At 39.8% G+C, this 27,823-nt stretch overlaps 1 long non-coding RNA gene across 1 annotated transcript; it reads right to left on the bottom strand.

Annotated features, from left to right (window-relative positions):
• Window positions 1-27,823, bottom strand: LOC130431236 (uncharacterized). Its single transcript, XR_008908190.1, has 6 exons — window positions 27,615-27,823; window positions 18,608-18,688; window positions 18,164-18,464; window positions 9,843-10,126; window positions 847-914; window positions 1-322 (listed from the first exon to the last, which is right to left on the bottom strand). It is a non-coding gene; the product is annotated as an uncharacterized LOC130431236 (long non-coding RNA).

Raw genomic sequence — 27,823 nt, 5'->3', positions numbered from 1 at the left:
TAAGGTTGTAATGATGGAAGTTTGACACGGAGGAGGACATAATCAAATTTTATTTTGTACAGTATATATTCTTTACTATATCTGTCTGTCTTTTCTTCTTCCATACTGCTAGCCAGTGGTCTGGGATCCGTCTTAATATGCCTGGTCCATTGTGGCCCGGCTTTGTTATCCTCGCCAGTCACTATCATCCGTTCTCAGTGCAGACAATGGGCGGCGTTGACGCTGGACACAGCGGTCATGTTCTATTTGCTGATGTGCATTATCTCCCAATCCCGTCCTTTTGCCGTCGATGCTCTGCGAGTGTCCCTGCTCTGAATGGAGTCTAAAGCCATTATTTGAGGGGTAAGGGGGGAAAGTGGGCATAGACTGTTATATAGGCTACATTTGGGCTCGGCCACATGCATACTAATAACATCATTACAGGGCAGCGCTTCTGGAGAGTATGTTTATTTTGTTACGGTTTCTCTCACCTTCCTCCCCTCCTCTCAGCCACCAAATCACTAATACCCACCCCTCTCTCTCTCTCTCTCTCACACCTTTTTTGCAAATGTAAATAGCAGGTAGGGCTAATTTTCTTACGTTTCCCCCCTAAAATTAAGTTACATAGTTCTCTCTCTGGCGGGTGAACAGTGTGTGGGTGGCGCTCCTCACAGCGAGAACTTCTTTTCCATGGCATTGAACTTGACCCTGAATGACCTTTTTATAATGAGTGAATTGAAAACATCTCCCTTTGGAATGCAGCTTGTAGACACTGGCTAGGGCTGTTATTTCTTTTTTTCTCTCCACTCTCCATCCACACATTCTTCTTTTGATGAATTAAAGGGGCAGTATCGTCATCCTACTCACCTGCGCTGTGCCGCGCTGCTCTCAAAGGAAGCGAGGTCAATAACGCCGCTTTTATAATGCTCGGTCCTCTGTAGAGAGAGAGACAGTAAGAGGGAAAAAAGTATTTTAGACGCCGCTTTCTCCTTCTGGCACTGAGGCAGCAAAAGAAACCGATACCTGTGCTTTTATTTACAGCATAAATACAAGTTTACAAGAGTGAGGTGTTTGTACAGCCTGAGCTGTGGCTCAATTCCCCACCATATCGCTAAACACTTGAAAGCCGAGACAGTATAACATGGGGAACATCTACAGATCCACAGAAGTGTGATTACTGAAAACCCAGGTTCAAGTGAGGTTTCTGCGCACTTCTCAGCATCACCCTGGGACAAATCAATGGCTGACGCAAAGCTCAGCTTAGCAAACTGCCTGTGAATGGAAATGATATACCTGCAGCGCTGCCTTCCACATAAGCACCTAATGAACTGAATTAGGTTTATATGTAAATATGCAAGTCTCTTACAATGAAGTAATACTTAGTCTGTGACCTTCTTTAATACGCACTATACAAACGATTCAGCGTTCTTTCTTTTCAACCGCATTGATGCAGTCAGATAACAGAGGCCGTGGGGTCCGGTATGTTGTGCGTGTCGCTCTGAAGTGTGCTAGAGAGGTGCATTTGATCTTAATGGTGATATATTCTCCGTCAGCTCTGTCACGATCCATCACTTAGCGCAGACCTGCCGCAGCTGCCCAGCTGAGGTGTGGCTTATTACACCACCCCAAAGCTCATGAATAATAAACAGGGTTGAAGAGCCATCTATGCGGAGACCCTGAGAAGCAATATCCCCGTGGCAACGTCACCTCACCCCCGGCCTTGCCACCAACATTCCTCTCTCCCCCTCCCTCTCCTGTGCATGTTTATGCATGATGCCTGTTTCATATGTATCGGCCGCATCATTTCTGTTGTCGTCCCGGGAACTGATGACACGCTCTGCATTAGGAGTGATGACCTGCACACAAGGGCCCAACACTTGCTCCATTTTACAGCCATTGTCAGAACACTGCTGCATTATGTACACACACACACGCAACACAAGTGCTTTTTTTTATACATCTGGGATAAGCATTTGCATGTGCATGAGTGCATGTTTATTGCGTTTATTAATGTTTACCGTTAGAAAATTATAATATCTCTCAATTCAGAGGTGGAAGCCCATATTTTCACCCTATTTGCGATGCATGGAGTCATATTCTGCCATAACGTATTTGCAGTTTGCTTACACTTACGGCTTGCATATTATCAGGCACACAAAACAAAGAGAAGGAAAAATTAAGAGTAGGAAAAAAGACAAGGTGCTATCTGACAACCATCCTCTCGTAATTACAGCTGTCTTATTATTCCTCATATCTTGCTTTGGTGTCATGAGAGATGAGAGTTGGTCCTTTCAATTGGAAGTTTTTTTCTTCATGCTTTCAGCATGAAGAAGTTTCCGATCTGGCTGGAATAGAAAGAATATATAATGCATATTATAGACAAGTAAAAAACAGTACTTTATAAATATTTAATCAGTTGATGCTTTTAATATTTCCATATCAAAACAGATATTATGGTTTGTTTAGATCAGGGCTCATTTGTAAAATTTCAGCTTTTTTCCTTTAATGCCGCTGTGATGAAGATAGCGTGTTTTGTTTAAGCAGCGCTGATTGTTGGCAAATTGAAAAAGCACACTCAGATCTCGCAAGTGACTTTATAGTACAGCTGGTGTTTCTGCAATAAATTCCTTCATTTGGATTACACAGTAAATATTCCAATGGAAGGTAAAATCCATCAAGATTAAGCTCCTCTTTCATGACGAAAGAATGAGAGAAATAAGGAAAGAACAATGGCAGTGTTGGTAAAAGCTTGTCAAGCAATAGGCCGCTCATCATTTAAAGTGCTTTCATCACAGATACGTCACTCTTTAAATGTAGTTACCAACACTGCCAGCTATTACTATTAAACTAGAAAAAAGGACAACATCTCAATTAAGGTATCAGCAACAAACCTCAACATTTGTACTTATAAAAAATTAGAAGAAAAAAAAACGTTAAGGAAACAAATAGATTACTTTGAAGTGTTAATTCGATTTTAATATTTATTTTATTTACAATATTTTATATAAACGTAATTTTCAATAATAATATAAAAAACTTTTAAATTCCACTTGTAAAGCAATATACTGCGACTCACTGTTATCACTGTCACACTTCTAAAATATGGTCAAGTTAGTTATGTTAGAACTTTCAGTTCCTTCCATCCTGAACAATAATAAAACTAAAACCACACATTGTACTTGTGCCCACAGCAACTTATTCATCAGATTTCAGACATTACATTAAGTTTTAAATTTTACTTTTAATCAGAAGAGACCTCTAACTGATTGCATCTGTCTCCAATTACAGCATTATTCACCTAAATTCTCAAGTAAATTCGAGCAGGTGGGAAAACGCTCTGCTTGTGAATTTGAGCAGACAACAGCTCAGACGAACACACACACACGCACGCAGCCCTAGCTTTTTTCTCTTAATCTCTCCCTCTCTCCAATTTCCCTTAGATCTCCTTTTCTCTCATCTTTTGTCTCTTTATTACTGCTCACTGTCTATTGACTTGTTCATAGCGACTTGTTTTCTTAGTTCTCTTCTTTCCCGCTTCAACTATCCTTCACTTCCGTCTCTTCGTACTTCCCCGGTCCTCACTTCTTCCTTCAAACACTTTTGTCCTTAAGCATTCCTTCACAACCTTCCCCCATTTGAGATCATTGCAGCCCCATCTGAGCCTTCTCTGGCCGTCTGCCCGTACACACATTTGTGTCGGCCTTTTGAGTGTTTTCAGAGGCCCATTAAACAGCGTCTTGGCAGGGCCAGAAACACTCACCTCACCCCCAAGACCCACAGAAAGAAGAAAGGTTATCAGATTCCCTTATCCATGCCAGACACACACACACACACACACACACAGACATTCAAAGACATGCAAGGCTGAAGGTAATATGTTCATGTACAAAAAGTGCTTTGCTTCCTGTACCCCACGTTGGAGCCTGTAAACGTGTCACTAATGCCGGGTGGCAAGGATTTCCCCCAGCAGACACTGGGGCCATTGGAGGTGGGGTTGAAGCCATTACGTCTGGTCACCGGTGGGCTGGACTCTATGCCCGAAAGATGAGAAGGGGGACTGGAAGAGGGTGAAGGGGTGCACCTCTTAAATCTGGGTATGCTACAACTGTGCCTTCTGCTGGCCAGCCGAAGAAACTCAAGTCACACTCACGCTCCTGCGAGTGAAACTAAATACGTACTATCGGGTGCTGAAGAAAACACTTCCAAAGTTTAAAATATTTACTGTGCTTTTTGTCAACGACCTTATTTGTTTACACAGCAGGTCCGATAGGTTAGGGATTGATATACTGTATGTAAACAACACGATACACTTATACAATGTAAAGATTTTCTTGCAGACTTTTGTAGTGACCATATGGTATAAACTATAGCCACTATAACAAGCAAAGGGGGGAAAAATCATCATTACCATTGTGCTTAAATACATTGGAGTTGTCATGGCAATTGTCTAAAGTCATTGCTAATTAAGGATTTAACGGATGCCAGGGAAGGAATATTTCTAATTACCAAAACAAGAAGGCTGATGAGTAAATATAGATCATGGTGCTGCAGCGGTGGCTGTTTGATACGACTATGCAGAGACGTGTTAGAGTCAATCACCATATTTTCTCACACCTGCAAAAACGGAACATGAACTCCTGAGAGGAAGCAGAAATTATACAAATTTGAGAGAGCGAGGAAAGGACAGCATAACAAAAAGCAAGAAACAACCAAGAAACTCGGGACATGAGAGGAGAGCAAGATGAGACAAAGAAAATGAGAGGAAAGACAGATAAAGAAAAGCATTTTAAAAAAGGCAGAAAGGAGAGTGTGGATAAAAGAGCCATTGGAGAAGTGGATATTTTGATTTGACTTGTGAATTTGATGACTACCTCCTCCTGCCACCTGTGAAGGTCTCTGCACCATCAAAGCACATTAGACACATTAGGCCCATGCTTACTTATGAGCAAGATAAAAAGCTGTGGGGCCTCTGCCTTCTCAAGCTGTGAGTGGAATAGCTTTGCAATTTGCCTGCAAAAAAAACAGCATTTTGATCTTAATGAATATAAAATGGCTGCCATTAAAAGTAAAACAGATTATTTTGGGCTTTTCAGCCAGCGTGGCTCTCTGACAGTCTTGGAGGGCCACTATGATCTTTCATTAAAACCTCACAGCAGGGTCCCCTCCGCGGCCGTCCGGGGCCTCAGCCCTCAAAGAGATTGGCTACGTTTAAAAGTAATTTTCATAAATCTGCACAGATTTCTGAAATTCGGTAATGAAAGCCATGCGAGAGGGGGCGGCGGCACGGCGGCCGGGCTTTGCCGAGATGATGGTCACACTGTCTAGGGAGGGAGGAAGAGAGAGAGGACCAGACCCATCCGCATCACCTCGTGGCAACCGTCCACATGAGCCTAGATGCTTGTTAATAACTAGCATGTGCTAATGACTATCAGCAGCCAGACTCCGGCACACAGCACTACAGATCCCCAACACACACTACCTGGCCGATCCAGGGTCTGGACGCTGCACACTTTTAATTGCATTAAACTTTGCTTAGCGATTTGTTGCGCTGGGAAAGAGAGGCGAGGACTGACAGCTGGCTAGCTCCACTAATGGACCTTCAGAAATCCAATGGGGATGAATGTTATTGGTCTTGTTTTTAGTCATCTGCGTGATCTTGACACCGTATCAAAACATCTCTCGCAGCCTCCGGGAGCGAATACTGCCAAAAAACACAATTCTATTAAACGGCAATCAGTTATCATCAAATCAATCACCTCTCATTGCTTCAAAAAGTTACGATCTGTTTACAGCAGACCCACTAGGAGACGCTGTATCTGCTGTCAATTCAAAGAGCAAAAGTGGAAGTTTGGAAACAAAACTTCAGTAAAGCGCACCCCCCGGCATGCTGCTCATGGCAGTCAGGATCGCTGTAATATGCATGAGAAGTGGACGGTGAGTTTCACATCCATTCATTTATGCACTGATCTGTGGCCTTCTGGGTCAATCATAAACCCTTTCGTGCAAACATCGCTCCCTGCACTCTTTCATCTTCTGTTTGCAACCGCTTAGATCTTTCTCTTGGACATCTCTGATATATCTCTACAAACAGAAAACATAAGTAGCATGTCATATCTTTAGGCAAACAAACGGGTAAATACATAAATTATAGATCGAGATATAAATGAGGATGGTACACGGATATGTGAATGCCTACACGGGGCGATGTACAAACAGCGGCGGGCGACACTGAACGATTGGCTCTGGCTCCAATCCCCTGCTAAGAGAGAGCTTAGAGGACGACGCACATCCACACACACCCTGAGACAGACACTTCAACATCGTGGTCGGAGATCCAAGGGGAAATTAGTGGGCACTTAGCTCCACACATGTCGAGTGTTTCAGCTGGGATCCAGGCCATAAGATCCAAGCAGCAGCACATGAAAGAGACTCAACTGCCCTACAGCCTCTAGCTCTCCTCTGCTGCACCACAACACCTCAAAGAGAAGCGTTTGCTTCTACACATAGATGTTTCACATCTGCCTGTGCGTTTGTGTGTGTGTGTTTCCACTGCTAAAACTAAGGGACGTCACCATTATTTCGTCATAATCGTCTTTTCATCGACTCTTTATGTGCTGTGAGCTAATCCACACTTTCCATCTCCACTAATACCTCAATTTTTCAGTTGATGTAAAAATCTAAATATATCCAAGGTGTTAATATAGTGTCAAACTCACAGAAATTCATATGTTGTGACACACAACTAGTGGCTTAATGAGAACTCCCACACTGCCTGAATCACTACTCCGAAACATCTCAGTGATTGATGCAGCCAAGAATTGTGCCATTTCAGGTCTCATTTAAGTTTATAGCGCACTGTTCACTAAAAATGAAAAATTACTACATTTTAAAAGCTTGTGCAATTTATGTGACTGAAACGTCGGAGGGCAACAAATCCCACCCACCCTTTGAAAGTCGGCTCAGTGTCATCCAGCTATTTTTGAACGGGGCACATTCTATTACAATTTTGTAGTGTTTATTTCTTTCTCATATAATGTCATGGATACAGCAATAATTAGTTCTGCATATCTCACCTTTTCTGTGAACCTTGAAATAAATAGGCGGTGCTACTTCACCTTTAACACCGTGTCAACACTAGACGCAACACGTCACTATGTATTAGAAAATATATCTTTTCATGTTATTTAGAGATTTCATGATGCCGATACGCTTCATGTTACAACGGATATAAAAAATCCCCAAATTTGACATATCACATCGTGTGTGAGACTAGTGATGTGGAAAACACCAATAACCACCAAAATATGTTGTTTCGTTTCTGCGTAACACACTGTAAAGTCTACTCTACGTGTCCTTCAAAATGGCCGGCACTCATCAGGCAGATGAAAGAGAGTGTAAGCAGCGAGCAAAAGTTTCACGACTGCCACAGGGCGCCGACGGGCTCAGGAGCAGCACGGAATGTTCCCGGCCACTCTACAGACCACCGCGCTGTTTAGCGCCGGTGGTCTGTTGTAATTCTGTGTTTATCAACTCTTTATTATGGGCGCATCATCATTTACAATGGTACCATCTGCTCATTACCTTTCCTGAGTATGGGGCAAATTGCTTTCACAGGGAGTTAACCAGGAGAAGGAAAATTGTCAGCAATAGAGAGAAAATCAAGGAACCTGCTCCCGTCTATTTGCAAAGGCTGTTACCCACACAAGAGATTCAGAAACACGTTTATTTTTTAAGGGGATAAAATAATTAGCCGGCTCTAGTTGTGCAAAGAGAAACAAGGAGATTGGTAAATTAGAGCGAGAGGCCTCAGTCGAAATCAAATAAATTCGGAGCGTTTTATGGGTACCTGCAGCTGTGTAGCAAAAACAAATATCGCATATGACCACATGACTCTAATTTATCTGCTTCTATCCTAATTTAACAGCCCGGGCCAGGCAATGGGAAAAACAGTAGGAAGCAGAAAATAGGAGAATTCCTATCGCCTCTCTCACATTTAGTCCATTAACTCTTCTAACCACGACGGATGAGGAGAGGCACTCGCGTACAAAAAGCACCCATTAGGGAAAAACGCAAACACCTAACACCTAAACCTTTACTCAATGTGGAGAATTAGACTGCCTTTCTCGTCCGGCGGTGAATATCGATACCGCGGGTGGCACCGTTTTCTCCCACATCCACAGCAGAAGAGGGAAAGGGAGGGAGACGTAAGACCATCTGCTTCATTTCGCCTTTACAGTGATATATGGAGAGAAACACAGATAAATTAATCCGCATTAGAATGCAGGGAGGGGGGATAAAAAGTGAGGAAAGAAACGCAACCCATCAAACAGCGTGTCATTATGAAAGACAGATAGCCCTGTATCTCCCGACCCAAACTTGCAACATTGTTCCACCAATGTTGCATAGTCATGTTGTAATGGCATGCTTAAACCAAAGTCAAAATTCTGACAGATGGAAGCACAAATCAAAGTTTTAGATTTCCTGGCATATTTATCAGGGTCGATTTAAGCAAAAAAAAAAAAAACATATCAACAAGCAATAAGTGAAGAGCATCATAAGTAGTAATAGCCATAAAAATGATGAAAATAGGTTTACAACTCAAGTTTTTATTTCTAACATGAGAAGTATTGGAATGTTGTTCACACTACGTTTTATACTTCACGTTTATTTGGTCTTATTCAATCTATTTTCAAGAAATCAAGGTTTTATCATTTACAGAATGTTCTTTACATCATCGTATGATGATTTTCTGTAGAAAAACGTGAATCACAAAAAATGACTTCGGCCGGGTTTTCACAGCCTGAGTTACATACGTTTCTGTTCATCCAATTACATTGGATTCAATGGATACAATTCATGTTTTTATACAGTTTACCTCTTCAGACTCCTAAATGATATCCACGGAGGGTCAGAAAGCAAGAAATAAACAGAAATTCTGAGGTCCCTAATGGATTGTTACAATAAGGTATCAATGCTTAGAGACCAACCCTCTTTTGCCATCTGATTTATGTAACGGGTCACACTGCTGCCTGTGTCAGATAGATTCGAGACTGTCAGAACGAGTTGTTAGACTTTTGGATGTTCTCCAATGTGAAGGCTGACATTATTCATGATATTTTGGAAGGAACAGAGGCCAAAAGATCTTTGACATTCAAGGATTGCGACCCTGCAGCTACGTGAAAATGTGTGAGGCACGGGGAAGGCCATCAGATGAATCAGTGGTCACTGCCACACAACGTTATCAGAGCTCACACACCCCTCCCAGCAAACAAACACACACATATATAAATCAGCCTTGATCTGACAAGTATTATTTGTGATGGCTGAGCACCATACGGGACAATAGTCATCATAAACATACAAAGCACTTCTTAGGCTCTTTACACCTTTACGCCTCCTACAACTAACTTTCAAACATTTGCATTTTTACATTTTTATTAGGACTTTATTTAGTAGTTACGTATACTAAGCAATTTTTCATGCGGGTTATGATGCGGGTGATTTCAGGTTTTACTATGCCCACACACACAAACATCTACACGACTATATTACACTGCAATACACAGTGATTCATCTACTCCCGAGCTAATCCAAACAAATCCGAAATCTTTCTTTTTTATCACACCAGCCACCACACACATATACTCGCGTTATTACAGCCTCATGATAGGATTTCAGATGAGAATGTGAAAACAAATGGAAACAACGGGCCAGAAAAACATAAAAGGAAAACCGAGGAGCCACCTTTGTGCGCATTACCTCCGCGTCACAATATTCTCATATCTATTGAGACTGATTTACAACCCTCCCTCAAAGCCAGCGCTGCCGCTGCGCAGATTTATGTAGCGGGGGTCAGATCTCACCTAGCTGCAGCCATATGCACGCCTCATTTCCATATGCTGTATTAGGGTGGTGTCAGACACTATGTAGAGATGGAGGTCTTATTAGGCACGAGGGTCCCTGCCACAGTACAAATCAACACCGCTGGGACTTCTGCTCATTCTCTGTCGCCGGCTCCGCTCAACAAAGCTCCATATGCGCTGCATTACGCTTTATCGGCGACTGGTGAGCCCCCCTCGGCCATCGGCCCTTCACCGCACGAATCCCCCAGTGCTGGAAGCGGTAGGGCCGCGGCCATTGGAAGCGTCTGGGGAAAGGAAGACACAAACAGTGAGCGGGGAGGGTTTTGGGAGTGCCATAAAGTTGGCAGCGTGTGATTGCAACAGCTTTGATTCCCAAGAAGAGAGTAAATAAACAAGATCCCCTGTGGTTCCTGCGGAGACACGGAGCGGCAGTACAATATGGAAGAGGGGAAAAGAGGAAACGAGGATGAGGAGCAAGCAGATGAAGACAAGAGAGAGACAAAAGAGTAATCAGAAGGTGTAACACTGAGTGCGCTAACAGGGCATGTTGGAAATTCAAAACAAAAGTTTGTTTTATTCTGCTGACATTCAACTAAACAGCAGTCTTTTAATAACATGTGATAAGAGCAAAAATATTGTTAGATTTGTTTTACTTGAAATGAATACTCTTTTAAAAATTAAGGAGCTTAAAAGGTTCTTCACAGCGATGTCATAGAAGAGCCATTTTTGGTTCCACATAGAACCTTTTGTGAAACAGATTATTGGTGGTTCTATGGAATCGAAGAACCATTTGAAGCACCTTTTTTTAAGAGTGTACTTCACCCAAAAATATTTTTGAATAATTTACCATCGTGCCTTTAAAATGAACATGTCTTCTTTCCTTTTTTGACATATGGGTGAGCGGATAAGAGATTTTTCATTTTGGGTAAATTATTCCTCGACTACACGTTAACATCCGAAGAGCCTTTCTGTTTCACAAAAGGTTCTTTGTAGTAAAAATAGCAATTGTGGTAAAAAGGTGGTTCTTTTGAAGAACCTTTGACTGAATGGTTCTTTGTGGATTATCACAGATTATTAGGTGAATTCCAAGACATGAGTGAATTTTTTTGTTTAATGCACACATAATTTCTCTACTGTTATACTGTACAAATGATCAGAAATGCAACAATGGAACAAAACAAGTTACCCCAACCACATAACAACAAATAAACAGACTGAGAGGAAATAAATACCCAAATGTACGAAACCCAATTTCAACATTCATGCAATATGTATAGTTGCCTTCAGACACAAAGTTCAGCTAGAAGCTGTAATAATTTGATAAGACTGTCCATACGTCAATGGCGGCATGAGTCAGACCGCTAAAGACATCTGCTTTGTGTAACCTGCTGGAGACAGCGAGAGCATCCGAGAAAAAAGTGAGAGAGTGCAACAAAGAGAAAGAAATCAAAAGTAAAAGAAAGGATGTAGAAAATAAGGATTAATGTCATGGCCCGGAGCTGTGGGCAGTCAGAGTCAGAGCTGTATTGAAATACTGGCTTAACTACACAAATTCATATTCCAGATATGAGCGATATGCAGGACGGCCACACTCAGCTGGAACTAAAGGAATAAGACATCAAGTGCAGGGTGAACTAAACATGTAGAAATGCTATATAGGGGCGTGGGGCTGAATAAGAAAAGAAGGATTCTCCTTTTTTTGTATTCTAATATAAATTCATGTTTCTACATGTAGTGTTTCTACAGTTTTTAGGGCATATAAAACACCTCACCTCACACTTGGTTGATGCTAGAAAAAAGCAACTAAAATGAAATACTACATTAAAGGGATAGTTCACCCAAAAATTCTGTCATTTACTCACCTTCAGATTGTTCCAAACCTGAATATGATTAATTTCTTCTGCTAAACACAAAGGAAGATACTTGGAAGAATGTCAGTAATAAAAAAATCGCCTTAAATAGTATTTATTTCCCCTGCAAAGATGTGTTTGGTTACAGACATTCTTTCAAATATCTTCCTTTGTGTTTAGCAAAACAAAGAAATTGATACAGGTTTGAAACAATCAGATGATGAGGAAATGATGACAGAATTTTCATTTTTGGGTGAACTATCCCTTTAAGATTGTTGACAAGTTTTTGAACAGCAAGACTTTTCATGTATGTATTGCTTGTTTTTTTTGGAGTTGTTTAGTTGTTTCTACCAATAATAACCTCTATTCAGACCATTCATCATAAAATTATTGTTTAACATTGCTGAGTGCTCTTTAAGAGATCATTTTGTGTTTTAAAAGCTTGCACATTCTAATTGGGAAAACACAAAAAGTGATGATGTCTGAGTGGGTGAGCTGTCTGTAATTTGTCCATCCATTTTCATTAGTTTGACCCATTCAGGCCAATTTGTGGACCAGCTGCAAACATGATACTTGGGTAACAGGGAAGCCAACTGCACAGTACTTGATCTCATGTTTTGCAATATTTGTTTAGCCTTGTTTAATTTTTGTTTCCCATCTTTTTTTTATCTTTCCAGAGATTAGACTAATGATGCAAAAGAGTAGGGCTCATATTTTGCATTTACAATCATGAGCTTGGAGGGAAGAAGTGCTTTGGCATCTTTAAACTGTTCTGCAAATTGACCCAGATTAAATCAAATTTAAACTCTGTAGCCAATCAGACATTTGGCACTCTAAGATGCAACTAAAATAGGATATCAATCTCAGCATTTGCATCATAAAGGAGACATTGTGGAATGTGGAGAGAAAATTGCCAGTGTTACAGTAGATCTAAACCGAGCTGGCTGGACATCAGAGAATAAGTCCTGAATGGCTGAAATATGTTTAGAAGGGAAGAACTAGAAATATGTTTTTGGTGAGATCTGGGTTGTGTACTTCCTGGCATTCCAGGATCATATCACCTTTATTGAGATACCAAAAACCTTTGACAGTCAGGATCAGTGGATTCACTTTTTATGTTATCACAATTTAGCTGTTGTTCTAAAAAACACTTTTGCTAAATCGATATTGCTTGATTTACACTGTTCGGTGGACTTTATTTTAAGTATCAAAAACATTAACAATACTAGGTTTTATTAATTTGTTTTCAAATGGTCGCTCATTCACGCTTAGCAGTGCTTGACTTTAGTCCAAAGCTTGAGGAAAGTGGCTGTGTTATTGTTATTTATAAAGAGCTTGATACACAGACGCATCTCAAATCCTCTTAGCCCTGACTGCAAGCCGCTTTTGGGTGGCAGCTTAAAGGAACCATTGTGGCGCTTCAGGTTTTGAAACTTCCTACAATGCCTTTTGGCCAGGCTAATGTAAATAAATGAGAGCAAGACCACAGAAAGAGCAAAATAAAGTGTGTGTGAGAGAATGAATGAGAGGGGATCAAAGCTCAGGTCTTCAACACCTTAAAGGGTACAGCAGAAAGGGGGCGCTATTCAGGTGTTCCAAAAACAAGAAAGCAACTGATTTTTTGTATGTAGGACCCTTTCACAAGACTTTTAGGGATGTTTGAAGTTTTTAACATGAGGTTTTAAAGGGATGGTTTAAAAATCCTGTCATCATTTATTCACCCTCATATGGTTCAAAATCTATAGATGACTTGAGAGGAACTGATAGATGGTATTATTTAGATCAACAAGATAGTACAATCTATCAGATCTATCATATGGCATTGTCTGTTGGATTGTCAGACCTATTAGAACAGAAAAAAAATATATTTTGAAATATTTTGTTAACCAAACAATGGTGGCACAGATGGACTTCTAATGAATGGACACAAAACCACTGAGAAGTCAATGGGTGCCAAAGTTGTTTTGTTTCCAGCTTTCTTCAAAATATCATATAGGTTTAACATTACAAGGGGAAGTAAACCATGAAAGAATTTAAATTTTTTGGTTATTTACAGAAAATATTTACTTTTGTGATGTTTTCTCTAAACATTAAAGAGAATAGTACACGCGTCTAAGATTTGAGATAACACAAGGATGCTTTAAAGCCACAGCAATTTTAATATTTCAAAAAATATTTTTTCCATGCCATGTTAATGTTTCCTGCTCCAAACAGACATGCACTTCAAAGTAACCAAATGCTCTGCCCTTAAGAATGAGCAGGGCCCACTTTCTAATGAACTCTGCCCACAGTAACACCAACTAAAAGACAACTGGGAGGTGACAGAAGCCAGAAAAGAAAGTGAAGCAAGAACAGACCCCATCTTTTCCTTTCCCCATTTCTCCAGGAAGCCAAGTCCTGCTTTGCTCGGTTCTTCATCTATTCAATTTCCACGTATGTAATTGGCTGCATGTAGATTGTGATCTTTGTAATCTAGACCGAAGAGGGAATGCAATGGCCAGAGCTGCTGTTTCTCATAAGAGGCCCAGACAGAGCGCTGCTTCATTAGGGGGCGGAGAAGGACGTGCACGAGCCACTGTCCTCCCCTGACAGAAGCCACAGGCCGACATGCAGAGAGATTATGCATTATGGAAATCAGCATGGCACCGCGTTTGAGACCATAAAGATTTAACACTGATCTCCATGTGCCTGCACATTGTAATCTGTTTTTTATTAGTTGGGGAATTTAGGTACAATTGTTTCAATATCGTCATGCTATGCAGACAATTGTTGGGATATTGCTTGTTTTACATAAAGCACATAACAAACCGCCACTGTAACATCCAGGGGGACAATGCATGGTTTCATTTTGGCATTCTATACACTATTAAATTGTTCATTTAAAACTAAATACAGGAGGAAGCCTATGTATTAGTTCAAATATGACACCTGCTCATTAAAATTTCATCAAACCTTTGAAGGGGCTTAAGTTGATTTTGCCTTAATGTGACTGAAACATTGGCTAATATTTCACCTGCATAATTCTGTGGAATGAAGAATGATAGAACAAAGAACATTACAAAATTACAGCGCATGGCAGACCGGGGGTTTATTGCGCACATAAAGCATTGATGGACAGCCCTTCTCATGTGTATTTTTCAAAAAGACCAAATTACGAATAGAAGCGAGATGAAAATCAGACTGTCAACAAAGAGAAAGGGAATGAAAACCAGGAAAGAGAATATAATATTATTATCCCAACAATAAATGGTCACAAACGGGAATATGAAAAAGAACTAATGACGGATACATACTGCCAACCCCATTTATTCAAAGAGCTTCTCGTCAACACGGAAAACAAACAAACTCTTAAGAAGAGCAGATGCATTGATGTTTTCTCCTCATCTCCATAAAGGTAAAAAATGTACGCCAGCCTCTCGAGTGATTCCAATGAAATATATATGTTGTTTTAATAAACCACTTCTCAAAGTATACACCAAAGTGAAGGACTTCTTTTAACTTCCCCTAATCTTCTTTACATCAAGGGAGCAAAAAACGTTCCAACAGTTCCAAGCATCGTCGGATAAACTTTTACGGGAAAGAAAATAAAACAAGAGAAGGGTTTATACCATGATCTAGTCGGTGACAAATACAATTAGATAAAAGGCATGTTAGAACATGGTAGGCCTATAAGTTGACTTTTTCTGTAAACACTTTGAAAGCCCTGGCACGGAGTACACATAGCCATGAGGGAAATGTTGTCGGAATGGCATGAGCTCTCCATATCATATTCTTAATATGGCTGTACAGTGCATGAGTGATGATGAGCCTGAGGTCATGCTCATAAAGGGGCATGATTTTTATAGAAGATGGCACCAAACCATTTCCAGATGGCTCATCAGTACGGGCTGAAGGTTCAGAGACTCCCAAAAAAACAAACATTGAGATATCAGAGCATCTCGACCCGTGTGCAATTTGACCAGCACCGCCTGGGAGCGGTGCAATGAGAACCTCCCCAACTCTCAACCGCCTTCCAGGCTAATGCCATGCAAAAAAACTGACTTTTATCAATGTGCATATTGCATGCTCCTCACACAGATCTGAAACCTATTTCTGTAGTCGTGTTCGCAAACAGTCACAAAGTTCATCTTAGTCTTGACGAAAGCTATGTAACAAAAAAGTATTTGGACATACAGGTGCAGTTATGAACACCATGGTAAATGAATATGGTAATATTAAATGAAAAAACAAAATATTAAAAGAAAAAAGAACAAAACTTTATTTTAAGACCTTAATATTTATTAATAAATGTTTAATGGAGCACAAATCCCATTATTATACTGTTGTAGGCATTTATATGCTGCACATTTTGTAGAACAATTTCTTCCATTTCTTGCAGTCTGTCAGTGGATCAAAGTGAGCTTGTTAAAAGAAACACTCACTCCAACTTACAGATGATTATTCATTTAGCTGCTGTATAGAGTCTCGCAAGTGATAAGAGCTCTCTATTCATTTGCCCAGGAAAAGACCATCACAACATCCTCCATCCCCCCCCCCCCGTTCTCTACCTAGGCATGGAATATAGCTGTTCATTCAAATCTGATTCCTTGCTAATTGAAAATCACAGCCTCTTCTTGCGCATTGATTGATGGCTTATTCACCCTCACATCACAGCGTCATAAATACAGGTAATGCTTGATTTTGTTATTCTCACAGATCTTGACACAGAAAATGAGGTAATAAAATGCGAGGAGTGGTATTGAAATAGCGAGCGATACAGCAGTCCTGTTAATTTGTTTGCGCGTGGTGTAATAAACTTGCGGTTGGTCACATGGGTGTGTGATTAAATGCAGCCCCGGCTGACCTGTAGGCCCTGTAGTTACATTTTTATCAAAATCGTATTGTAAATATAGAGCTGTGTATTTTTTATATACAGATGTGCAAAAGTAATTCATCATTTTTAATAAATTGAATTCCACCATAGACTTGGACAATTTTTTTTAATAAACAACAGAACTTGTAATAAAAATTCCACATGTTACATTTTGAAATTTATTTTTGTTTCAGAATTTTTTTATTAAAAATAATGAAAAACTATGTAATCACATATAATATCGTTGTAGAGACAAACATCACATTAATTTGTAATTTTCTTTTCATTGTGCTGCTTCGTTTAAATGGAAAAAAAGTCAGGTCATTGGAGGGTACTTCAGCAATGTGACAAACCACTTCAAAACCATTTCTCTTTACTTTTACTTGCATTATCTCACCTTCTTTTCCTCTTCTCATCTCTAGTGTTATTTCAGAGGAATCTCTTTCAACTAGAGAGGGCTTAGGACAACTGCAGAGTTTGACATAATTATGTCTTGGCTTGCTTTAATCACTTTGGGCATTCACTCCTTGACGCATATTATCTGACTCCAAACATGTCAGATCCATGCTTGAAATAGGCCAATTTATCCTACGTATTCTGCGAGGAAATCTAGCTCAGTGTCAAAGGCGCAGATGCATAATTGTCCTCATTTTTTTTTATGTGTTTTTGAACGCTGCTTGTCTACAGTAAAGGCGAAAAGTAAGTTTGACTCGTTCCACAAATTTAAAATGAAAACCGAACCTACTCAGGGTTAATAAAGCCATGAGTGTTTGTCACAACAGATTTAATGTTGAGTTTTCGAAGAGTTTCAGAGTTAATTACAGTCAGGTGATGTGAATGAAACAACACTAAGCTTTGTGCGATATAGAGCGGGCTTTAATAAAAAATCCTATCATTTACATCAAGGTAGAGGTAATGTTGTGACATGTGGTTCCGTCCCAAAAAAGGATTAAACTTTTAAAGCTATAACCAAAAAACATTTTTTTTCCCTCAATAGATCCACGATCCATTTCCCTGCACGCGACTTCCTTTATGTCCTGCGTGTTGTCGTAAACTGCCCTTTCGGCGGGACCCTGCTTTCAGCTTAGTACGGAGAAACCCAGATCTGTGGATTTTCAGCCACCCTCCTTTTACAGGCACACCACATGCCCAGCCAAGACTCAAATGGGTCAGAGAACAAAGGCACATCAAAGCCACACAACCAGGTCATGCACACACAGGCTAATGTGCTCCCAAGATGCAGCCATTCAACCTAAAACCAGGACCTTTGATGATAGCAGCCTGATGGACCATTGTTAAAAAAGAAGCCATCAGCAAATATGAGCAAATCTACTCTCAAGATAATGCAGGCCTGATCTACACACACTGAGACCAGAACAAGGCACAGCAGGGTACAGAGTCTGATAATGAAAAATACTGCGCTTCTATCAATGAGCATGCGTGGGTGCACGAGCTTGTGCGCACGGGTTTCATCTGCGGTCATGTAATAAAAAACAACTCTAAAACAAAGACTTACATGCAAGTCTCGCTAGTCTGAACGCTATCGTTTTTGTTTTTCTCCTTGCACCAGGTCCTCTGACTAGACAAGAAACAGACGCAGAGGAAAAAAACAACGTAACTGGACGGACCGCAGGGGCCTCATGGAAACGTTTAGATGATGCTTCAGTTTGAGAGGTTCAAAGAGGTCTATGTTGACTGCTTCTCGCATGGCAAGAGCGCAGGGCACAGCCACCAGCCGGAGCTCCCAGCGGAACGGCAGGCTCTCAAAACTGGACCGGGCAGAGAGCAGCTCCCTCTCTCTCCTGAGGCCCTGAAGCTGAACCCAAACCTGATGTATCTGTCATCCTGAGAGAGTGGAAAGGAGGCAGCTGACATGACTGAGCTTGTGGTCTCTTGTGAGAAGCTTGAGACCCATTTGTCCTTCAAAGGGGAGAGAAATGGAGACGGGAAAAAAACAGATTTAAAGGTGAAGTGTGCACCAGACAGAATGAAAAAAGTGTTTCTTAAAAACTTTCAAAAGTGGCAATTGGTCAGACAAGCAGATGGATGCATGTCAAACGTACTTCACTGGATCAGGCAGATGTGTCCAGCCGTTTTAAGTGACGTTTTCGAACATGTGACAATTCCGTTTGATGCCGCTGGTGCTGCACAAAGAGACAAAAAAAGACACATTTACACATACCTTTGACAAATACAGTGGGGTACAAAAGTTTGAGACCACTAGCAAAATAAAAAAACTTTTTCATTTGTTTAATAATTTTATTAGAAACATTTATATGACTTAGTATTCTGTATGTGCTTCTACTGTAATTATGTGCAAGATTTCTCACTTGTTCATAGATTTATATGGAGAAAAAATCCAAATTACCCAGAACTCTGGTGTTTATTGTGTGATCAAAGATATGATCAAATGATCACTAAAGTAAAAAATAAATTAGCAGCAATGATGAATGTGTTATTCACCCGTAACAAGTTTTGGAAAGATGTAAAAACTCCACTTAAATAAGTCCTGAAATACATTTTTATGTACTCTAAATGCAATTCTAAAACAGGAATGTGCCAGAATGCTTAACTGCACTGCACACGCACATGGTTTTGTGTATGATCAGCATTGAACGTATTTGGACAAAGTAAGTGGCAACACACAGTAACCCACACAGTCTGTTTAAGCAAGTTAACATGTAGGCCTCCAGCACAGCTATTACAGATCCTGATCCATTCTGACTCTTTGTGTAATTGTCTCTCGCATCTGAATGCAAATTTCCAGCCCTCATGATTCGTCATATTTATTTATTCTTATTTCCTCCAGCTAAGTCTTTTATTAGTCCTGCTCGCTGTGTCAGGATTTAATTTCTGCTGGAAAAACAACAACAACAGAGGCAGTTGATTATTGTTATTAAGCATGTGATATCGCAACGTCAGAAATACAATATATGGCGCATTAAAGTGACAGATAAGAGCGCTCATTTACAAGTGCCAGGCAACGGAAAATGAAAATCAACTGTTTCCAACTGTTTGTGTGATGCAGAATCTCAAGGGTAGGTGAGGGAACAGTGCGTGTGTGTGTGTGACTGTCACCATTAGAGGAGGGGCAAAGACACTGGGATTGTGGTTCCCTAACCTTTAGTAGAAAAGGATGAAACAGACCCCTCCTCCATTTACCTAGAGAAATGAAGCAGTTTTATCTCCTCATCTCTAAGGCACCATGTGTAAGATATGACCAACGACAGGGGAAATTATGGAGCAGATTACCCGGGCCATTGTTATATTACATAAAGTCTCATTTCCTCCTCTTCTAGAGTAGCAATAGTTATGCTTACTAAAATTACAAATTTTACAAATATATGAACATTTTGTTAAGAAGACCATCATATTTATTTGACGTAATAAACAATATCAGAGTACAGTGGCGTCGCAAGCCCCTTTTAGGTGGGCTTTAGACACCCTAAATTTCTACCTTAGCTCTCATAAACATTGTGAGTAATTATGTCATTTGTGCAGGAATTCGAGATCGCTTTAGGCCTCTTTAAAACTCTTTTTATGAAAACGGCAGCAGCAGGCGGAGTTATTTAGCGCATTTTTAAAGGAGCCAGTCTTTTGCTGTTTTTGTGGCTTTGATTATGCTTTTTGGGAGTTTAACAATGGATGTTCATGTTTCTAATTTCAAAAAACTTTTATATTTCACATATTACAAGTCTATTGTTCACCGTTGTCCTTTTTCTCACAAAACGACTGGATTTCTTCAGGTCTATATAAAGTCCCTCCTTCCGAAACGCTCTTATTGGAAAAGCTGACCAGATGTCCCGCCCATGCCATATCAGCGAGCTTCTGCTTCTCATGCTGTTGTGATTGGTCGGTGCCCCTCTCAATGCACGTGTATTCATTATCTTTGGCCTCTTAGTAATGAACATTAACAATGGCATTAACTTCACTTTATCAGTTAAAAACATGCAGATTGATCGAAGTGTAACAGGGGTCTGCTAGTGCATGTTCAAACGTCATTCTTTGTTAGAGATCGCAAATTATTTTCCTGCTATGGCGATGGAAATGACACCAGACCAGATGGTGTCGGACCGGTTTTATTAGTTATCATAAATACAGAAGCGTTAGTTTTGCCTTTTTATATTGGACCAGAGTTGGATAATAAAACAACCAGATTGACCAAGAGACATTTGCAAGCAGGACTTTAAAGGACGTTTCATAGAAGTGTTTAAGAGGTATGCACACACACACACAATATCAGCGAATTACACAGAACAGCTTTCACAGCCAATGTTAAAGTTATAGAGAGCTGACGGTAGTTTTCAGATCCCTGGAAAGACGAAGGGCAGAAGCTCTTTGTCGTTTTTCAGAAGCTTCAAAATTTGTATTATTCATTTAAAACATATTGTGGATGTGACAGATGAACACACAGTCATGCACAGGAGTGACCGCTTTCTAGCTAATCAGAATGAATGGCAGGGAAACATCATATCAAGTTTTTCCTACTAAAGTAGGAAACTAAGTTGTTTCTACTAAACAATGACTCAGCAGTTGATTGTGACATTTATTTTATGGATTTGTGGCTGTTGATTTCACTTTGAATCATAAATGTTGCATATTGATTAATGTGATATTGATATACATTTTAATAACGATAACTTGTCTTTATTCTGCATATTCTTTTATTAATTATTTATGTTAGTTATGTATACAGTATGGAGTGATATTTATATATATATATAAACTAGTGGTGGGCCGTTAATGCCGTTAACGCAGTGAGACTCTTATCGCGCGATAAAAAAAATGTCGCCGTTAATCTATTCTCAAAGTTGGATTGGGAGCTGGGTCTATACTACGCAAGCTATGATGACTTTCACCTTGATATTTTAGCGCGGATGTATACCAGCTTAACTGCACTGTACGGGGCGAGAACGAGATTTTTCAACTCGCGTGATTCGCGTCATTCGCGGAAGCAGAAGCCGCCTCATCATCTCATAACCAGGGCTTCATTCGCGCGATTCGCACAGCAAGTAGGTCTATTGGCTCTTTGCATTAACATATAAATCACTCGCGCTTGACGCGCCATTCGCGTTTGGTCTGAACACAACATAACGTTACTGTGAAATTACCGCATCAAACGTGACGTGCTAACATGGATGCAGCTATGAAGTCGCCGGGTTTGCTTCAGGGAATATTAATTTTTAAGAAGCTTCCCAATAGAAACATCGACAAGACTAAGGTTGTTTGCACCTTGTGCAATGCGGAATTGGTTTAATAAAAACACTTTCTCTCAACAGGTAGTGGTCTAGCTTTAGTTGAAACCAGTAACTTTGTATTGAGATCTAATGTATTATGGCTCCTGTATGACATATCGCTTGTTGCTCCCTCACTCTTTGTAAATCGCTTTGGATAAAAGCGTCTGCTAAATGACTAAATGTAAATGTACTGTAGGAGCTCTTCCAGTCTCAAGTACCACCTAAACGCAAATCATCCCTTAGCTAATGCGGAAGTAAACACAAATTCATCTTATTGAACATAATTTAATTTTCATCACCAATTATCATAGTAGAACAGCTTTCTCAAGCAGTTTGTGATGCATTTTGGAAACAGGAGATGAGCCCCTGGTCTAATGCGCCACCTGGCTTGAGAAACCCGTTCTCAAAGACTTACTTTTAGTCATTATTTGGGTAGCACACATATTCTGAATGCCTTCGGCAGAATTCAAATGAGCCATTTTAATCTAGATTAATCTAGATTAATCTTGGAATTAATCTAGATTAAAAAAAATAATCTATGCCCACTACTAATATAAACACACATCCTCATTGGAGGCTGAGCCCCCCTATTATTGAAAACCTAGAATCGCTCCTGTCATGGAAGTAACAGTAACTGATGCTGTAAAAATACACCTGCATCTCCACCTGCATGGAGATGGTGGTCTAGTGGGTTAAACCACTAAATCAAAGGTTGCTGGTTCGATCCCAGCAGCCACCACCAGTGTGTCCTTGAGCAAGACACTTTACTCCATGTTGCTCCAGGGGATTGTCCCTGTAATAAGTGCACTGTAAGTCGCTTTGGATAAAAGCGTCTGCCAAATGACTAAATGTAAATGTAATGTAAATGCAACGATACAGTAATAATGTAACGGTAGTAACGCTATAATACTGACATAATCATAATGGGTTTAAAAGTGTGGCCAATGAAAGTATTGTTCAGATATCACTAGACTTTACGGTTCTTTAATTGCTCTGAGGATCTATTCGTTTTATTTCTTTCTGCTGGACTGAATACAATTGCCGTAAATGTGTGTGCCAATAAATAATAAAAGCTTGTAAAAGTAATTGTCATAATGTAACAGTGCTGCTTTATGAAACAATAATGGCTTAAACATCCAAAGCACTATTTAATCACGACTATAACAATTGAAGTATAAATACAGTGAACCTGATACACAAGTGTTAGTTATGAAGCAATCACAGTGTTGAGGTAACAGTGGCAGTTATTTGGCTGAAGAAATGATGATAATTGTGCTACAGGCACGATGTGCTAAACAACAGCTACTAATATTCATAAAAATGCCATTTTCCCTTCTGCGATTCTAACATACTGAGATAATGACAGCAGACAGTTATGAATCATTTAGATGCTCATCTCTGGAAATCAAAGACCAACAATGGACACAAAAGTATAAAGGATGAAATTAGCCATAATGGCATAATGGCGAATCGCTCTGAAGCTGACATTATGACTCATTTTCTAACCAGTCTCATTGAATTGATTTTTATTAAGCAAGATACTTGATCCTTTCAGTAAGCTTTTAACCTAAGCATTCTGCATGATGCCCCCAGATATGTGCCCGCTGTCTGATTTCAAAGAGAACAGAGTTAATCAAAACCAGAAGCTCGCCAATCAGTGTTCACAAAGCCATAGAAGACAGAGAGAGAGAAATGCAGAATTAAAAGAGAGTGACAGAATGGCAGATAAAGACCAAAAACCGCACCCCAGGGAGCTGGTCAGTGGAGGCATGTTATGGTATGATCAATAACCATCTGTAATGAGTGAGTGTAATAAATATGAGAGGATTCATGCAAATGTCTCGTCACTGGTGATCATGTGTATTGTGTGTCCTCTCTGACCTGAAGGATTCTCAGCACCCATATATTCTTTCAAGTGATTTGGGTTTCACATATCACACATATGCTTTTCAGTCACAGACTTTCAAAACGGTCCATTGAAACTGCTGAAGAACATTTAATTTTTTCAACTCTAATTGGAGGAGATTTGGAAATCTAAACATTTACAGTAGTTTGTTTTCCTAGTGAGGTCTGGAACCAGATCAATTTAAAATAAAAAAAACTTTTTGAAAAACAGTTAAGAAAGAAATGTTATTAAATCCATAGTTCACCCAAAAATAAAAATTCAGTCATCATACTCACCCTCTTGTCATTTAAAACCTTTATGACTTTCTTCCACACAACATAAAATAACATATTTTGAAGAAAGTTGGTAATCGAACACTGGACCCCATGTTCCCATGTTATTTATTGCTAGCCAGTTAACAACATTCTTCAAAATATCTTCTTTTGTCTTCTGCAAATTTTGTCTTCTGGTGTGAAATGACAAGAGGGTGAGTCAATGATGACAGATTTTTTATTTTTGGGAGAACTATCACTTTAATCCAAACAATAAAATTAGCAAAACAAACAATAAGGCACGATAAACTTTAAACATTGTCAAATAATGCTGCATGGACATCAGGCTTTTCAACCCAAAATACTTAGAAATATTAATATTTTAATTCTATACATATGTTAAGAGACCATTAGTAATAAAAAATATATTCGAAAAAATAATAAGAGACGTGGTTATAAACTTGTAATCATAGTGTACACTCGGCTGTATGCACTTTCTAATAATTTCTCTTTTTCAAGAGCTTTTCCTTTCACGCGTAGTGCCTTTCTCTGGTATCCATGGTCACTGGGGCTGTATCAGCAATGATCTAAATCACAATCGTACAATGGGAAATTATTTTTCCTCAGGAGCCTTCTGGTAAGACTGCTCGACAGAAGCGTAGAGATCTGAATCAATTACCGAGGTCAGACTGGCCTTAGGAGCACTTCTTAAAAAGTCTTATTCCTGTTATGCAAGCCTGCACACTATATTAGTACTGATTTCGATGGGCAGTGTATAATGTATGATACATTAATCTCCACTATTTCAATTTCTGACGGCAGGGCTGTAAAATTGTTATGCTGCATATCTAATTCACTTTTTTTCCCTGTTCCCCTCGAATAGCCGATTTATGCCTCTCTCTGAAGACGAGGTGCAGATCCCATTGTGGACCCTATGGTACATTAAGAACATCAGCTCTCAAATCTTATCTTGTTAAATCAGACAAACGCATGTGGCTGAATGGGAGAGAATTAATGGGGAGGATGCTGCAGGGAGAGAACGGAGCATTTTAATGTGGAGAACGAGGGGTGTGCGTGTACGAGTGTGTGAGGGGGAAGACATGGCTGACTAAAGATGGGTATCTGCCATAAGGGTTGTGGTGCGCCGCTGGCGCCTCGGGTTCATCTCCCTGCCATTCGCTGTGTTGATTGTGCCGTAGTTGATGTATCTAATTCATCTGGAAGTGTGATAGTTTATGACACAGGAAGGCCGGATAGTGTCCAGAGATGCTGGCTTCAAGACATTGGATTGAGGTTGAGAGAGGGGGAGAGAGAGTGAGAGATGATGAGGAGTAATTGACAGGTTTATGGTATATGTTCTATAGTTGACATGAACCTTGTCTCTCTGTAACAGAGAGCTGTGCAAAGTAAACCTCACTGTCCTACCAACAGAGACGCACGTACTAGCGACCGACGCTTCCCATGCCAAATCCCAGACCGTTACCCATGCTGGACCGTTGCTGGTTTGAGGCCCGCTCAGAGCGGGTGAGTAAAGGTTATGACCTCAGTAGTCGACACCTAGCTGAAGCCATTACAAAATCGGGGAAAAGCAATCCAACCGTTTTGCTTTGCAAAGAAAAATAGTGTTAATCTGAAATCTGGACATAAGTCCCATTAGGAATCCAGAGTACATATACTCTTGTATCATTGCTATTCTGTCAGAAGAAAGGCGTTCAGGCCCTGAGGTCGTGATAGGGGTCCACGGTGGAGGGGCTAATTTGATTGTGGCAGAACAATGGCACTGTAGCCTCCTTCCTCTAAAACGCATACTAATTACAAAGGCTGCCCTTGATCCTGACCTTGGTGGGTCACTTAGCAGTTGTGATCTGTCTCTGACTCTTAATAAAGTCTCTTTCACCCTTGTGAACCGGAGTGGCAGGCTCCCCTCACTCTCTCTCTCTCACTGTCCCTAATTACCAGCATGCTAAGCGGGTAGAGACATAATGACTGGGGCCATCACTCTCTCTCGGCCTTGCAAAACCAATTCCAGTGACAATCGTTTCAAATGAACTGCAACACTCACTTGCAGTCCTGAAGGGAAAAAATTTGAAATGGAGAGTAATGTGCGCCGAACTGCAGCCTGGGCTGAAAACATGTTATTGAAAATTCAGCAAAAATTTTAAAAAGAGAAGGAAATATTTTCATTACACAAGTGGCTGCAATACTGTGTTTTGAAGGCTCCTGGAAAAAAAAGAGTGGGTTTAAAGATGGAATTCAAATGATAATATTATGTACAATTAATAATAATAATTAGTATTATCATAACTTTTATCACCATTGTTGTTGTTGTTATTATTAATAATAAAAATGTTATTCATATATATATATATATATATATTTGGATAATTATATAATTATTCATTATTATTATCATTATTATTCCCATTTAAGTATAATTAATATAATAACAGCATTTAAAATCACAATAATAACAACAACTGATATGAAATATTATTCTTAATAATTATAATAATGCAAATTATTACTTATTGCTATAATAGTGATAACAATTATTATATTTTTCAAAGTCAATCTCTATTCCAAAATGGCAAATTATAAAACATACTGCAATCACCAATTTTTTCCTAAACCAAACACTTTTAGGGACTGGTACCAAGTGAAATAGTTTACTCTTGCAGAGTCCCAGTAAGTGCACTTCTTTGAAAGATTAAGTCCAGTTTGGCAAGGTTTACGAAATTGACAATTACAATGTACATAGAATTAGTCGAACCGCCTTGTGTATCTAGAATGTAAGTTTGATTCTTAACTTTAGTTTCTTTGCTCATGTGGTAGCTGTTAACAATCCAATCCTATCGCCTAATATTACTGTTTCATAAAACATAAAACAGCCCGCAGCTTTTGACTTTCATAAACTAGCTGTATACAGAGCAGCAATATGCTGAAATTGAATTACAGTTTTGTTTTGTGATTATTTATAAGTGCATTAAGCCCAAAGTTCACTCTGAAAATGCACGACACCTCTAGACTCTAAATGCATGCATGTATCACTCTCTTCTTAGCATTCGGAAGCGAATTTCATTATTTTTGCATAAAACAATTTACTTTTTTCTAAATTTCCTCTAACAGCACGCAGACATTATGAGCAGTCGATGAAGCACTCGTTCTGTGGGCAAGAACGACAGCGCAGGTTTAAAATGCAACCCCAGGAGGCCAAACAATAAGCCAGTGACAGGCAAAAGAGGGAGGGAGTCCAGACAGTCAAGAATAATGGCTGCATCTTTCAAGTTGGATCAGGTCCTTCAGTAATGAAGAGAGGAGTTCTTTTCCTCTTGTGTGGCAGGGAGAGCGAGAGAGAATCATCTTGGGTCTCAGTCTCTCCAGTGTGGGATATGCAGAGACAGAATGAGGGAGAGAGAGAGTTGGAGAGAGAGGGAACAGCAGGGAGGCTGGGATAATTACACACTGTTTGTGCATCCGGGAAAAGCGAATCTGAGAGCTGAATGCTGGTGTGACTGAACACTGATGCTTTTTTTAATGAAAAAAGAAAGAAAAACAACACCTTATTTACTCCTCCTCTCTCCAACTATTTACTGTTTTTAAAGAAACCATTGTCCAACGACTCTTTGTTTGTGTCACGATTAATTGTACTACAGAACAGAATATCAAGTATACATACCGTATATTTTTGTAGTGTTTATTCCTGTATAATTTTTTTCCTGCTCTCTTTCTCTTTTCCCAGAGCAGACGTGTGTTCACACTTGGTAGCTGACAGAGAGGACACTCTGTGTTTTTTGATGGTTATCTACCCCACAGCCCACTTCCTTTAGAGAAAGAGACACATAAAAAATTGAATAAACGAAAGACAGTTCTTGGAAGGATGAAAGT

Source organism: Triplophysa dalaica, chromosome 11 (genome assembly GCF_015846415.1).
Source record: "Triplophysa dalaica isolate WHDGS20190420 chromosome 11, ASM1584641v1, whole genome shotgun sequence".
Classification (NCBI taxonomy): Eukaryota; Metazoa; Chordata; class Actinopteri; order Cypriniformes; family Nemacheilidae; genus Triplophysa; species Triplophysa dalaica.
This window is presented reverse-complemented; position numbering and strand designations above follow the sequence as displayed.